Here is a 15,816-nt window from a genome sequence, read left to right on the forward strand (position 1 = left end):
AAAAACCCTTCAAAAAATCGATGAATCCAGGAGCTGATTTTCTGAAAAATTAACAAAATAGACCGCTAGCTAGCCAGAGTAATAAAGAAGAAAAGAGAGAAGAGTCAAATAGACACAATAAAAAATGATAAAGGGGATATCACCACTGACCCCACAGAAATACAAACTACCATCAGGGAATACTATAAACACCTCTATGCAAATAAACTAGAAAATCTAGAAGAAATGGATACATTTCTTGACACATACACCTCCCAAAACTAAACTAGGAAGAAGTCAAATCCCTGGATAGACCAACAAGAAGTTCTGAAATTGAGGCAGTAACTAATAGGCTACCAACCAAAAGAAGCCCAGGACCAGATGGATTCACAGCCAAATTCTATCAGCGGTACAAAGAGGAGCTGCTACCATTCCTTCTGAAACTGCTCCAGACAATTGAAAAGGAGGAACTCCTCTCCAACTTATTTTATGAGGCCAGCATCATCCTGATACCAAAACCTGGCAGAGACACAACAAAAAAAGAAAACCTCAGGCCAATATCCCTAATGAACATCAATGCAAAAATCCTCAATTAAATACTGGCAAACCGAATCCAGTAGCACATCAAAAAGCTTACCCACCACGATCAAGTTGGCTTCATCCCTGGGATGCTAGGCTGGTTCAATATACACAAATCAATAAATGTAACCCATCACATAAACAGAACCAATGAAAAGAACCACATAATTATCTCAATAGATGCAGAAAAGGCCTTTGATGAAATTCAACATCCCTTCATGTTAAAAACTCTCAATAAACTAGGCATTGATGGAGTATCTCAAAATAATAAGAGCTATTTATGACAACCCATAGCCAATACCATACTGAATGAGTAAAAGCTGGAATCATTCCCTTGGAAACCGGCACAAGACAAGGATGCCCTCTCTCACCACTCCAATTCAACATAGTATTGGAAGTTCTGGCCAGGGAAATCAGGCAAGAGAAAGATATAAAAGTATTCAAATAGGAAGAGAGGAAGTCAAATTGTCTGTTTGCAGATGACATGTTTGTATATTTAGAAAACCCCATCGTCTCTGCCCAAAAACTCCTTAAGCTGATAACCAACTTCAGCAGTCTCAGGATACAAAATCAGTCAAAATCACAAGCATTCCTACACACCAACAATAGACAAGCAGAGAGCCAAATCATAAATGAAGTCCCATTCACAATTGCTGCAAAGGTAATAAAATATCTATGAATACAGCTTACAAGGGACATGAAGGACCTCTTCAAGGAGAACTGCAAACCACTGCTCAAGGAAATCAGAGAGAACACAAACAAATGGAAAAACATTCCATCCTCATGGATAGGAAGAATCAATATTGTGAAAATAACCATAGTGCCCAAAGTAATTTATGGATTCAAGCCTATTCCCATCAAACTACCATTTACATTCTTCGCAGAATTAGAAAAAACTACTTTAAATTTCATATGGAACCAAAAAAGAGCCCGTATAGCCAAGACAGTCCTAAGCAAAAAGAACAAAGCTGGAGGCATCACACTACCTGACTTCAAACTACACTACAAGGCTACAGTAACCAAAACAGCATGCTACTGCTACAAAAACAGTAGACATATAGACATACAGACCAATGGAACAGAACAGAGACCTCAGAAACAACACCACATATCTACAACCATCTGATCTTCGTCAAACGTGACAAAAATAAGCAATGGGGAAAGGATTCCCTATTTAATAAATGATGCTGGAAAAGCTGGCTAGCCACATGCAGAAAATTGAAACTGGACTCTTTCCTTACACCTTATATGAAAATTAACTCAAGATGGATTAAAGACTTAAAATATAAAACCTGAAACCATAAAAACCCTAGAAGAAAACCTAGGCAATACCATTCAGGAGATAGGCATGGGCAAAGACTTCATGATGAAAACATCCAAAGCAATTGCAACAAAAGCCAAAATTGACAAATGGGATCTAATTAAACTAAAGATCTTCTGCACAGCAAAAGAAACTAGCATCAGAGTGAACAGGCAACCTACAGAATGGGAGAAAATTTTTGCAAGCTACCCATCTGACAAAGGTCTAATATCCAGAATCTACAAGGAACTTAAACAAATTTACAAGAAAAAACCAACCCCCTCAAAAAGTGGTCAAAGCATATGAACAGACATTTCTCAAAAGAAGACATTTATGCAGCCAACAAACATGAAAAAAAGCACATCACCACTGATCTGCAGAGAAATGCAAATCAAAACCACAATGAGTTACCATCACACACCAGTCAGAATGGTGATCATTAAAAAGTCAAGAAACAATAGATGCTGGTGAGGCTGCGGAGAAATAGGAATGCTTTCACACTGTTGGTGAGAATGTCAATTAGTTCAACCATCGTGGAAGACAGTGTGGCAATTCCTCAAGGATCTAGAGCCAGAAATACCATTTGACCCAGCATCTCATTACTAGGTAGATACTCAAAAGAATATAAATAATTCTACTACAAAGATACATGCACATACATATGTTTATTGCAGCACTATTTATAACAGCAAAACATGGAACCAACCCAAATGCCCATCAATGATAGACTGGATAAAGAAAATGTGGTACATATACACCACGGAATACTTTGTGGCTTTAAATTCCATCTATATGGAGATGACACTCAAATTTCTATATCCAGCTTGATCTCTTCTCTGAATTCCAGTTCATATGACCCAACTGATTCAACATCTCTATCTGGATAACAGGCATTTCAAACCTTTTTTTTTTTTTTTTTTTTTTACTTTAAGTTCCAGGATACATGTGCAGAACGTGCAGCCATAAAATAAAATGAGATCATGTCCTTTGCAGGGACATGGATGGAGCTGGAAGCCATCATTTTCAGCTAACTAACACAAGAACAGAAAACCAAACACCACATGTTCTCACTCATAAGTGGGAGTTGAACAATGAGAACACATGGACACAGGGAGGGGAAAAACACACACCGGGGCCTGTCAGAAGGTGGGGAGCAAGGGGAGGGAGAGCATTAGGACAAATACCTAATGCATGCGGGGCTTAAAATCTAGATGACGGGTTGCTAGTTGCATCAAACCACCATGGCAAATGTATACCTATGTAATGAACCTGCACGTCCTGCACATTTATCCTGGAACTTAAAGTTAAAAAAAAAAAAAGTTCGAAATGCCTGTTATCTAGATAAGATGTTGAATTGGTTGGGTCATATGAACCTGGAATTCAGAGGAGAGACCAAGCTGGATATATAAATTTGAGTGTCATCTGCATATAGATGGAATTTAAAGCCACAGGCATGAATGGGATTACCAAGAAATTAGATATAGACTATAGATAGAAAAGGAAAGAAGTTCTAGGATTGAGCCCAGAAAATTCCTATGTAAAGATATCAGGAAAAATAAACCTAGGCATTTCTTTTTCTTTTTAGCTGAGCAACTCAGAGCCAAAGCAATTTTTCGACTAACTCTCCTTAAGAGGGTTACCAGAAAATTTTTGTATTTATGATTGGAAAAGTAGTTAACTGTATATACCATGAAACTATGGAATCTTGAGAGTAAAATAGACCTTAACCTAAAGGATAATAAATTCAACTTGTTGGTTTTTCAACAGCAAATACTCTGAACTTTAAAAAACTAGCTTACTGGGTCATTCATCCAATTTCAACTTACGGATTTAATTTTAGTTAAATTATGGGAAATGATTGAAAAATAAACCTCCAGTATAAAGTAGGTAGCTTAGAGTACATATGGACATGTTCAGACAAAGGAGGAGGATCTAGTTCTAACTCAGGGATTTGGGCAGGGGGACCACTTTAATCCCACAAGTATTTATTGAGTGTCTATAACATGTAAGACACTTGATAGAGTACTTCGGGAAAGACAAACGTGAATGAGACCCTGTCCTGTTCTTCAGAAAGATTACAACAGAAAAAAAAGGGGGAATAAGAGAAGCAAAATGCGATTAAGAGCCAAGGAGAAGCCGAGACAGGTCACGGAGGTTCAAGCTGAAGTGTGGAATAACTGCAGCTAGGAACTCTAAAAAGCCCCTAGGTGTCACTCTCCGCCTCCTGACTTCTTTCTCACTGCAAATCTGCTTTCCCCACGGGGTGGCCAACGAGGCTAACAACTCCCAGGTCTCACACTTCAGACTTTCTGCCACAAGAAAGAGTGCCCAATGCTCCCCCTCCAAGTACAAAATGCTAAGAAGAGCTCCCAGGGGCCCATTCAGCCTCTGGACTAACTGACGACAGGAAAGAGGATCTGATAGTGTAAGAAGAACCTGGTAAATTGTGTGGGAACCCTATGATTGGGAGTGAGTGGGCTGGGGTGGGAGGTATATCACTTAGGTTATTATCACTACAACGTTCTATAACAAAGTGCCCCAACTAGTGGTTTAACACCACTATCATTCATTTTCACGAATCTGACGGTTGGCTAGGGCAGCCCTGCCAGGCAGTGATGACTAGAGTGGCTGTACTCCATTCTAGTGGAATAGTGGGTCTTAGGAACCCAGATCTCACTCCTCCTGGGCCCCTAAGCTAGACAGGGAACACAGGAGCCTCTGAAGTTTAGGTTCAGAGCCGTTCTAACACTGCTGCTACTGCCTGACCAAGCCATTGGTCAAAGAAAGTCACATGACTGGACACTAAGTCAAGGGGAAAGAAATATCTTCTGCCCACAGTGAGGCTATTGTTGAAGTGGGGGACAGGGAAGCAGGAAGGGTGGCGCCAATCTTTTAATCTACCACAAGGGGTTAATGTGAGAAATAATTCTCAGAAGATAGTGAGAGACAGGACTAGCTGGATTCCCTAGGCCGACTAAGAATTCCTAAGCCTAGCTGTGGAAGGTGACCACACCCACCTTCAAACACGAGGCTTGTAACTCGGCTCACACCTGACCCATCAGGTAGTAAAGAGGGCTCACTAAAATACCAATTAGGCTAAAAGCAGGAGGTAAAGAAATAGTCAAATCATCTATCGCCTGAGCGCATAGGGGGAGGGACAATGACTGGGATATAAACCCAGGAATTCGAGCGGGCAGGGGAAACCCCCTTTGGGTCCCCTCCATTGTATGGGAGCTCTGTTTTCACTCTATTAAATCTTGCAACTGCACACTCTTCTGGTCCACGTTTGTTCTGGCTGGAGCTGAGCTTTCGCTCGCCGTCCACTACTGCTGATTGCCGTTGTCGCAGACCCACCACTGACTTCCACCCCTCCGGATCCGGCAGGGCGTACACTGCGTTTCTGACCCAGCGAGGCGCCCATCGCCGCTGTGGATCGGGCTAGAGGCTCGCCATTGTTCCTGCACGGCTAAGTGCCCAGGTTCATCCCAATCGAGCTGAACACTAGTGGCTGGGTTCCACGGTTCTCTTCCGTGACCCACGGCTTCTAATAGAGCTATAACACTCACCGCATGGCTCAAGGTTCCATTCCTTAGAATCCATGAGGCCAAGAACCCCAGGTCAGAGAACAAAAGGCTTGCCACCATCTTGGAAGCAGCTTACCCCATCTTGGGGGCTCTAAGAACAAAGACCCGCCAGTAACAAAGGGATGTCGGGTAAACAAAGTAATAGGTATCCAATGTAGTATTATTACATTGGATACAAACACAGTAAAATGAAGTAGCTAGTAGATTTTATCAGTTCCAAAATGCTAGAGAGAGCAGTACAAGAGAACTAGTTAGCCCCTACAATCTTTATATTTTTTTTTGACACAGTCTGCTCTGTCGCCCAGGCTGGCTGGAGTGCAGTGGCATGCATGATCTCGGCTCACTGCAACCTCTGCTTCCCAAGTTTAAGCTATTATCCTGCCTCAGCCTCCTGAGTAGCTGGGATTACAGGTGCCTGCCAACACGCCTGGCTAATTTTTGTAGTTTTTGATAGAGACAGGCTTTCACCATGTTGGCCAGGCTGGTCTCAAACTCCCGACCTCAGGTGATACACCTGCCTCGGCCTCCCAAAGTGCTGGGATTACAGGTGTGAGCCACCACATCCAGCCAGAAAAAAGTATTTCTATCCTTCTATTGTGCTTATATTTGCAATAGTCCAAAGTTTTTTTAATTGTAACTGACAGAAATTCAACTCAAACTCACTATGTGAAAAAATGGGAATTAATGGAAGAAGAATGGGGCCTGTTATGGAACTGATGGAATTTCTGTGGGGAGCAGGTAACTTCAGGTATGTCAGGGAGAGAAACTTCAGACTTGACAGAACCAGCACTCACTCTTGCTTGCAACATCCACCTCTCATCTGCTTAAGTCTTTTGGGCCTCATTGTCTCCTCTAGGTGTTTGCCCCATGGAAGCCCAGGATTACAACCTTCTCACTCAAGAAAGAGTCCCTTCCTAGAAAAAAAAATCTCAGAGAAGGACTCTGAATGTTCTGTCTTGGGGCCTGTACTCACCCGTTAGAACAATTCCTTTCCCTAGAGAACTGAAGTTCTATGATTGACCAGAACAAGATCATGTGCCCATCCCTATGGGCCGGGGTGGAGTGATGTAGTATAACCAGCAGTCCAACCACAACTACTTGGAAAGGGGGAAGAGCAATTTCTCCAAGAAGAAGGGTATAGCTGTTAGCAGATAATGGTGAAGATAGGGGAGGTATCCTGCACTGATAAGTGTCTCTAGTCTTAGATTTACTTGTCTGGACATGTTGAACATCTTGGTTTCGGTCTTCTCTGGGCATGTCTAAAGATCTGGTAGGGTTCATATTCTTGGATCTGATTACATGAAATACCTTGGAGTTTTCTTGCAAAGACTTGAATCCAAGGGAAGAGAATGCCATGGCACAGAAGCATGCCTTAAAGATAATGGGCCAGGATAAAAGGAGTAAGGATTATGGGTGTAGCACTATTTCTGTCTGTCTGTCTGTCTGTCTATCACTTATATTATTTATTGGACCAGTCCCTATGAATTCAGGCCTGAGTCCTAGAGTGAAGGGGGTTCAATAAAAATATGGGTAAATATTAAAGGCTCTTTCACAGTGATCTCTGTGAGACTCTAAAGGGCAACAGATCAGCAGTATTCATGACAACAGTTCTGTGGTAACCTGAGACCACACCCCAGTGTAGAGATCTGCACCCTCAACATCAGGTACCAGCGGCATTAGCATAGACATCAACAGGCACTGTGGCAGTGGCAAAGACTTTACAAGTCCACAAAATTATCACTTTTGATATTGCATGCACATAAGACATGATCACATGAAGCCACAGTAGGAGAGGAATTGACTGGGCTCAGCTGAGAAGCTCTTTTGGCCTACATGATGTTGACTGGGGCTGCAGTCATCTGTTACTCAAATGGTCTGGAATATTCAAGATGGCTCATTCAAAGGCCTGGGAGTTCATGCTGACTGGCACCTGGGAAATCAGCTGGGGCCGTTGACCCTCAGTTTTTCTCCACATGGTTTCTCTGTGCCTTGGGCTACTCACAGCATATTGGTTGGTTTCCAAAAACAAATATCCCAAAAGGAGAGAAATTGGAAGCTGTAGATACCTGAAGCCCAACCTTAGAAACTACAAAATATCACTTCTGCCACATTCTGTTGATTGAAACCAACCACAGAGCTAGCCCAGATTCAATGTGGGAATGGTTTCTACAAGAATATGTGATACTGGGAGGCATGGTTCCTTAGGGGCCATTTTGTAAACGAGCCACCACAGCCAGAGAATGCAGTTTTGTGACTATTTTAATGATCCTGTTTTCCCCGTAGACTATCCAGGAAACATATTACTATTAAAATGTTATTCACTCAGTTATATATTCATTAATTGGTTCAACAAATATTTAGTTATCTAATGTATGCCAAGCACCGCACAATAGTGAAGATGTTAAAGTGAATATGACATGGTCACTGAAATGAACATAGACATGGGAACAAACAGCAACAATGCAATGGTATGAGGACCAGAAAAGAGGTGGGAAGAGGGCACAGGAGCACAGAAAACAGGCTTCTTTTGGTAATTAAATTAGCTAATTTACACAAAATACTTAGTGTTAAGTTCATACTTAGTGTTAAGTATTCATCCTACCATATTAGGGTATGGTAGACATTCAATATTTTATGTACATATTTGAGACAGGGTTTTGCTCTTGTTGCCCAGGCTGGAGGGCAGTGGCGCAATTTGGGCTCACTGCAACCTCCGTCTCCTGGGTTCAAGTGATCCTCCTGCCTCAGCCTCCTGAGTAGCTGGAATTACAGGTGCCCGCCATGAAGCCTGGCTAATTTTTTGTATTTTTAGTAGAAATGGGGTTTCAGCATGTTGGCCAGGCTGTTCTTGAACTCCCTGACCTCAGGTGATCCACCTGCCTTGGCCTCCCAAAGTGTTGGGATTATAGGTGTGAGCCACCACCCACCTATTATTCATATTTAAACAATTCAGTATTTCATTCTCAGCGACTAGGTGAAGAGTGAAAAAGGGGGCTGAGATGGAGCAAGTTTGGGAAGGAATATAAATTAACATGTAGACATGTTGAATTTGCAGTGCCTGTGGGACCCCCAGTGGAGATGTTTGGTAGCAATCACAAAATGAAACTGGAGTTTCAGAGATAGATCAGAGTGAGAAATATTAATCCAGGAATTATCAGTAAGTAGGTGATAACTTAAATTTTGGATATGGGTGAGATTATGTAGGGAAAGAGAATAGGTTGTGGGAAGATAGAAATCTGAAGGGAGAACCCTGGAGAATACCAGCATTTAAGAAGCTAGAAGAAAAAAAGATCCCACATAGTTACAACCAAATCAGTCAGGAGAAATCAAAGGAATTATAGGAGGACTTTGACAGAGTATCAATCGTTCTAGAATTAATGAAAATTTATCAATATTTAATTTCACATTTAGTTCAAAGATAATAATGGTATTTGACATTAACTTTCAATTAAATTTCGTTCATGGGGTTTTAAAATAAATCATTTTAAGTAGCTTAAGAAGACATGTGACTATAATACAAGACGTGAATACAGAAGAATGATTATAGTTATCAGCATTAATAATCCTTTTTGTCAACATTTGAATTAGGAAAACAACTCTTCTCTTAAAAATTTGTTTTTCAAAAAGGATCTTCCTGTTTCTAGAAGGAATGCCAATATAAAAGAGACAAATCAGACCCCAGTAGCAGTGAAAAGTAAAGAGATATACAAAGTAAGAAAGTGGTTTAGGCATTAATTCAAGAGCTTCGCTGCTCTGTAGTAATGATTTCGTGAATCTAGAATAGGTGTCAAGATGGGCAGGATTTGAAGGAGAAGCCAAGCGTTGAAAGAAAGAATCATTCTGAAAATCCACAATATAGTAACAGTAGCTTCACCATCAACTGGAAAAGGGCACATTTGGGGAAAGTTGTTTTGCAGCTATTATCAGTGTTTGTCATCATTTCAAGTCATCATTATTTTTTATTTTATTTTTTTGTTTTTTAGTTTCAAGCACCTAAACTTTGGTATGCACTATCAAGTGGTAGAAGGGTCTATAAAAGTAAGAGAACATAGTTTTCTCTGCATTTTGCTCTTTTTGAAACTACTTATGAAATTGCATTTTATTCTATTCAAGCTGCACACACATACACACACAAACACACATTTACTTATTATTGATCCCTGTGGCATATTCTGCTGATGTCCTGCCTAGATTCCCTCAGTCCATTCTCAAGGTCACCTACAGCTTCATAGAAAAATTTTTTACATGCAAGGGCATCTTACTTCAAGCACCTGTGTCTCTCTGCCTAAGAATGGTTTCTGGTCTCAGGAGTGTGCTCAGTCTACTTGTAGGGAAGGCTGGAAGTGCCAGAGACATAATGTCCCAGAAACAACCATCAATTCATGATAGATGGGATTTGCTGAATAAAAGCACTCCAGCCTCCTCACCCATTGAAGGGGCAATTCTGCACTGTGTTCTACATCAGTTCCATCAACTCTTAGATGCTACTCTGAGAAATTGAGCCCCAGTTTCCCACAGCAGTGACCCACTAATTAATGCATTGACATTTCATCTTTCCTTGCTTCACTTCACCACACTTTCTGGGATCACCTCCCAGATAAACTCCTTATACTCAAAATCCTTGTTTTTGCTTGGTCTGCTTTTGAGAGAGCCAAAAATAAGACAATAGTACCCTTTGTCATGATATTTATATATTCATTATCAATTCACCTTTAATTTTACTTTCAAAGCAAAAATCCTCCCCAGCACTATGTTAAAAGCCATGCTACTCATTTTCAAACAGTCTAAAGATTTTTTTTCTTAGCCACTTGTAAAATGTGTCTTGAGTCACAGACAGGGTATTTACCCTAAGTTTTCTTTGGGGAGCACATGCATAGCCTTTGATTTTGTTATGCTGTGAGAGGAAGTGGAAAGATCTTGGGCTTCGAAATGAAAAAAAAAATTAATCTCTCACTATCTAAGAAAGTTGTCAAGTTATTTAATCTCTCTGAGAATCAGTGGTCTCATTTATGAAATAGGCATAGTTATACCTACCTCTTAAACCTATAGGGAAGATTAAGTAAGGTTATACTCTGAACACAAGGTCCAATTAAAGTAGTTTATTCTGTAATGAAATTTTGTAGACCAGGCCGGACACAGTGGCTCATGCCTATAATCCTAGCACTTTGGGAGGCCGAGGTGGGTGGATCACCTGAGGTCAGGAGTTCGAGACCAGCCTGGCCAACATGGCGAAACCCCATCTCTATTAAAAATACAAAAAAAATGGCCGGGCTTGGTGGCACACACCTGTGGTCCCAGCTACTTGTACGGCTGAGACAGGAGAATCGCTTGAACCCAGGAGGCAGAGGTTGCAGTGAGCTGAGATCACACCATTGCACTCCAGCCTGGGCAACAAGAGGGAAACTCTGTCTCAAAAAATAAAAAAATAAATAAATTTAAAAGTATATTTCTGTGTTGCTGTATTTATAAAATACCTGTGAGAGCAGGCCAATGGGAGAGGCTTCAGCTCTGCCTAACACAAAAATGTTTCTGCCATTCCTTTAGGTAAAAGTGCCACAAAACTGGAATAAAGAGTAGAGAAGCATTTAAAATGGGATGGCTACAGAGTTTTCTTTTATCCACTCTGAGTTTTTCCATTTTTCACTGGTTTATCTTTTACTTTTAAACTCACCAAATTATTGTTTTAGTCTTTAGCTTTATATAATTTATAAAAATGTTCTTTTTAATTTAATTTTTTATCTTTTACTTTTTTGAGAAAGGATCTCACTTGGAACAGGAATTAAAAGAAACTAAAAAATGTGTAAGTGAAAACTCAGTTGTATGTAAGAAAAACCAATTCCCCCTGAGGAAGAGAAAGAGCTGAAGTCCTTTAAAAATTGACTGCCTGTTTTTCTGTGGCTAGTGAGCCTTATCTCTCCCTTTCCCAGCCATTGTGAAGACTCCGTTTCTCTAGCTGTGCAGCTGCAAGGTCACTAAACAGATAATCTCAAGTCATAAAACATGTTGTTCCTTAAAAAGTAAGAAATAATGTAATGCATGTCTTAATTGAATAACTGTCTTTGTTTCTCGCTTCTGTAATACGCTTCCCCCTGCACAAATCTCCCCCTGCCCCACGAAATGCTTAAAAGGTAGCTTAACTCTGTTTGGGTCTCAGCCCTTTGGATGTTAATCGACTGGGTCGGTGCACCTAAATAATTAAATAATTCCTCCTCAATCCCATGGTCTCTCTGATTCCTTAATTATCCCACTGCACACTCTGTCACCCAGGCTGGTGTGCAGTGGCGTGATCTCTGCTCACTGCAGCCTCAACCTCCAGGGCTCAAGGGATCCTTCCACCTCAGCCTCCTGAATAGCTGGACTACAGATATGCATCACTACACCCAGGTAATTTTTTTTATTTTTAGTAGCGATGGGGTCTTGCTGTGTTGCCTAGGCTGGTCTTGATCTCCTGGCCTCAAATGATCCTCCCACCTCAGCTTACCAAAGTGCTGGGATTATAGACATGAGTCCCTGGACCTGACTTGTAAAAACTTTTTTGAGTGCCCAGTGGAAAGAAATTTCAAACTTTTTTTTTTTTTTAAGAGGCTTTTGACTTTTCCAGTCTCACAAGAAGAAAAAAGTCTTTTGGCCATGTTGAAGGGTTTTAATAACTTGTTGGCTGCAAAAATAATACATTAATAGTTTCTACTATGAATTAGTCTGTGCATTTAGAAAATACAAAAGTATACAAAGTAGAAAAATATTTCCAAGATATACTTTACCACCCTAAGATAACTATCTTTTGAGGATGCTTTATTACAGATCTTTTTCTTTGAACAGAGACTCATACTTTGTCTTAAAAGAATCATTCTGTGTATAAAGCTTTCTAATCTTATAATTTCTTCAATTAACACAATATCATACACATTTTCCTATGTTATTACATATTTCTTCATACCTCTTGTAACAGCTGCATCATATTTATCATCCTATGGCTAGACAAAAATTTTGACAAGAAAATCTAAAAATAGTAATTCAGATCATAGGCTTTGGAAAAAAATATAACTGGGTTTAAATTCTGAATCTGCCATTTACTAGATTTATGATCTTGATCAGAATATTTAATATCTCTAAATTCACTTTTTAATCTATAAAATGAAGAATAAATGAGACAATGTATGTGAAAATGCAATAGTTGACACATAATAAATCTAATAAGTGAGAATTCAATAAATAGATGATAGATGTTATTATCCACTTTTAAATTTTTTACCATTATAAAAAATATTAAATAAAAATCATCGTTACAAGTTTTGTTCATTTCTATGATTAATCTCTAAATATTAATTTTTGGAAGTGAAATTGCTGAGTCAAAGATTAATACATTTTTGAAGGTTTTTACATAAACTGTAAATTCCCATCCTCACAATGTACAATTCAACCAGTAGAGCATAGATGTGCATCTTTCTCTGTTCCTTTTCCCAGCTTGCCAACATGATATGAAAAAGATTATATTTTATTGGCTTAATGTACATGACTTCGACTATGTCATTGAACATCAAAGATATAATTAATGATCATTTGTAGGTATTCTTTTGTAAAGTGACTATATTCAGCATACATTCTTTTTCATTATGGTGTTTGTCCTTAGTGATTTGTAAAATTTTAAGAACTCTTTGTTTATACACATTTCCAAGTTTAACCTATCTTACATTTTTAATGACTTTTTTGACATACAGAAATTTTAAATATTTATGAAGTCAGATCTAACAATTTTTTACTTTAAATATTTTGCTTTTGCATGTATAGTAAGTGAAGCCTTGCAAGATGCTATCTTAGTCCATTTTCTGTTGCTTGTAACAGAATATCTGAAAATGGGGAATTTACAAAGAAAAGGAATTATTTCTCACAGTTATGGGGACTGAGAAGTGCAAGGTTGAGAGGCCACATCTGGTGAGGGCCTTCTTGCTTCTGGGGGGTCTCTGCAGAGTCCCACGGTGGCACACGGCATCACATGGTGAGGGGGTTACGCTTGCTCGCTTAGGTTTCTCTTCCTTTTCTTATAAAACCACCAATCCCACTCCCATGATAATCCATTAATCTGTCAATCCATAATTCATTAACCCATTCATAAGGGCTCTGCCCTTATGACCCAAGAACCTTTTAAAGGCCCCACCAAGCTGGGTGCAGTGGTCTTGCCTGTAGGACAGCTACTGGAGAGGCTGAGGTAGAGGATGCCTTGGGTCCAGGAGTTTGAAACTAGCCTAGGCAACATAGCAAGACTTTATCTTTGTTTTAAAAAATATAAATTAAGGCCTCACCTCTCAATACTGCCACACTGGAGATTAAAGTTCAACATGACTTTCGGAGGGGACAAGTATTCAAACTGTAGCAGATGCTATACAAATGAATATGTTTACTGTTGTGATCTTTAAAAACATAAGTAAATATTAAGTTGTGGTCTTTAATAGAAGAAAAAGACTTATGGGGAAAAAGCCTAGGACTGAAGAAGTCAAATTTTTGTGAATATGAGTTTTCTTAGAACTTATAATCAAGTTCAGGTAGCAGTTTTTGAGCTATGTTGTGTGGACTGTGTGGTGACAGGGAGAGTGCTGGAGGCATGGAAACATAATGAACGTTTCATGTACCTGCTTTTTGCTAGGCACTGTGCTTGGCCTAGCAAAAGTAAATGACTGGTAAATCATTTACTTCTCAGACCAGCCCTCTGAGATAGTTAATCTATCCATTTTATGGTTTCCTTTCATTTGACAAATGTTTGTTGAGCATATTATCAGTCTCTAGGCTTACTTCTATAGAAAAATAAATCAGACTGGTTTATACACAAAGAGAACTTACTGGATCATGTTAGCTGAAGAGGTCTAGAGTAGCTCTAAGTTCAGTGATCGCTTGACCCTGGGCTCAAATGATACGGCCCAGGTCCAGCTCTCAGTTTGCTTTCCCTGGATTGACTCCACTCTCAGGATCTTCATAGTGGCTCCTGTAGCATAAGGCTCAAATTGTCATAACAGGCAGACTAGAAGAGGAAGTCTTCTTCCCTGAAGGCTCAAAGTCCCGGAATAAAATTTTTCTGGGCCCTGACTGGCCTCCCATTAGTCACCTGCTTCTCCCTGAGCCAGTCACTGTGGTCAGGGTGTTGTGATCTCATTGGCCTAACATAGATAACTTTCTCCATCCTTAGAACCAGGGGGCTGCAGAAGTTCTGAAGTCCCTGTGCTGAGGGAACGGCATGAAAAGACACAGATATAAAAAGCCCAAAACTTTGTAAAAATTCCCATTAAGTTACAAGGTAGTCACTTTCTGTACCATGGGTTTGCTGAGATAAAGCTAGAAAGACAATCAGAACTCAGTTCAACATAGAATGGGCTCAGATGGTAGAAGTTCTATATTCTATGCTGCATGGTTTGGACTGAATTTTGAAGGGAATGTCAAGCCTAGGAAGGAAACAAAGGGAGAAAAAAAACCACACACAAACAAGAAAGAATCCCAGGGTACAATGATATTTACAGCAGGCAGAGGAAGAAAAGTAGGAGAGAGTTGTGTAATTGAAGCCAAGGGAAGGGAATGTTTCAAAGAGCCAGAAGTAAAACGTGTCCAATTCAGAAGAATTGTCAAGTAACATAGGACCTGAAAGACGTCCATTGGATTCACAAATAAAAGAGACAGAAGGTCATTAAGTGACCAACTAGCACATTATCTAGAATAAGAGAGGTAATGGGCAGAAGGGATAACAGGTAGTGATCAGAGAGGACCTGTTAGAGCTTAATATTTCAGAGTTAGAGGATAACGAAGTAAAGATAGCTTTAATCTGGAAAGATAATGAGTTTTGAGGCAAAACTATTGGCTTAATGGATTTAATATGGAGAGGAACATTGAGAAAGTCCCCAAATCTGTAAAAGTGAGAAATGCCTGGGAATTTGTTAGTAAATATGTATGGGGAGATAGTTGTCATTAACCTCAGAAGAGGCAGCTTTTCCTAAGGAAGAAGAAACTTAAAGATGTGAAAGGAACATTAGGAATGGTGAAGAATACTGACACTTCTCCCAGGCTTCATGGTTTGTGTAGGGCAAGGGAAAAAAAAATGCGCTTTTCTCAAGAGAGGACAGAAGGCAGGGGTGGAGAATCACAGGCTTTTCACCATTTGGGGATGATTAAGTACAAATTTTGATACTTTCTAAACCTAGTAGGTATATAGTAAAGAATTTATAGGAAAGACTCTCTTGCCCAAAGAAAAGAAAGTCTGGCCTTTGCCCTTGCCTTCTGAGATATAATCTCTGGGCCCTAGGAATGTTGTGCCTGATAGAGCTTTATTTGCCTGGAGACCTTGAGTCATATGGGATAGTCTAACAACGTGATTTAGGATGGGGAGGTGGCCAC

General features: G+C 39.8%; 2 protein-coding genes across 4 annotated transcripts in view; one reads left to right on the top strand and one right to left on the bottom strand.

Annotated features, from left to right (window-relative positions):
- IL23R (interleukin 23 receptor) overlaps nt 1-14,502 on the bottom strand; it is a 122,676-nt gene extending 108,174 nt beyond the window's left edge. Inside the window, exon 1 of the mRNA XM_055350436.2 lies at nt 14,278-14,502. The gene's annotated coding sequence lies outside the window, so the exon portion shown is untranslated. The remainder of the gene's footprint in view (nt 1-14,277) is intronic.
- The window catches only part of C1H1orf141 (chromosome 1 C1orf141 homolog), a 52,307-nt gene continuing 47,967 nt past the window's right edge, over nt 11,477-15,816 (top strand). Inside the window, exon 1 of one of the 3 annotated variants that reach the window (XM_055350508.2) lies at nt 11,477-11,826. The gene's annotated coding sequence lies outside the window, so the exon portion shown is untranslated. The remainder of the gene's footprint in view (nt 11,827-15,816) is intronic. The other 2 variants (XM_031014973.3, XM_055350484.2) reach the window with 2 other exon arrangements.

This window comes from Gorilla gorilla, chromosome 1 (assembly GCF_029281585.2).
Source record: "Gorilla gorilla gorilla isolate KB3781 chromosome 1, NHGRI_mGorGor1-v2.1_pri, whole genome shotgun sequence".
Taxonomy (NCBI): domain Eukaryota; kingdom Metazoa; phylum Chordata; class Mammalia; order Primates; family Hominidae; genus Gorilla; species Gorilla gorilla.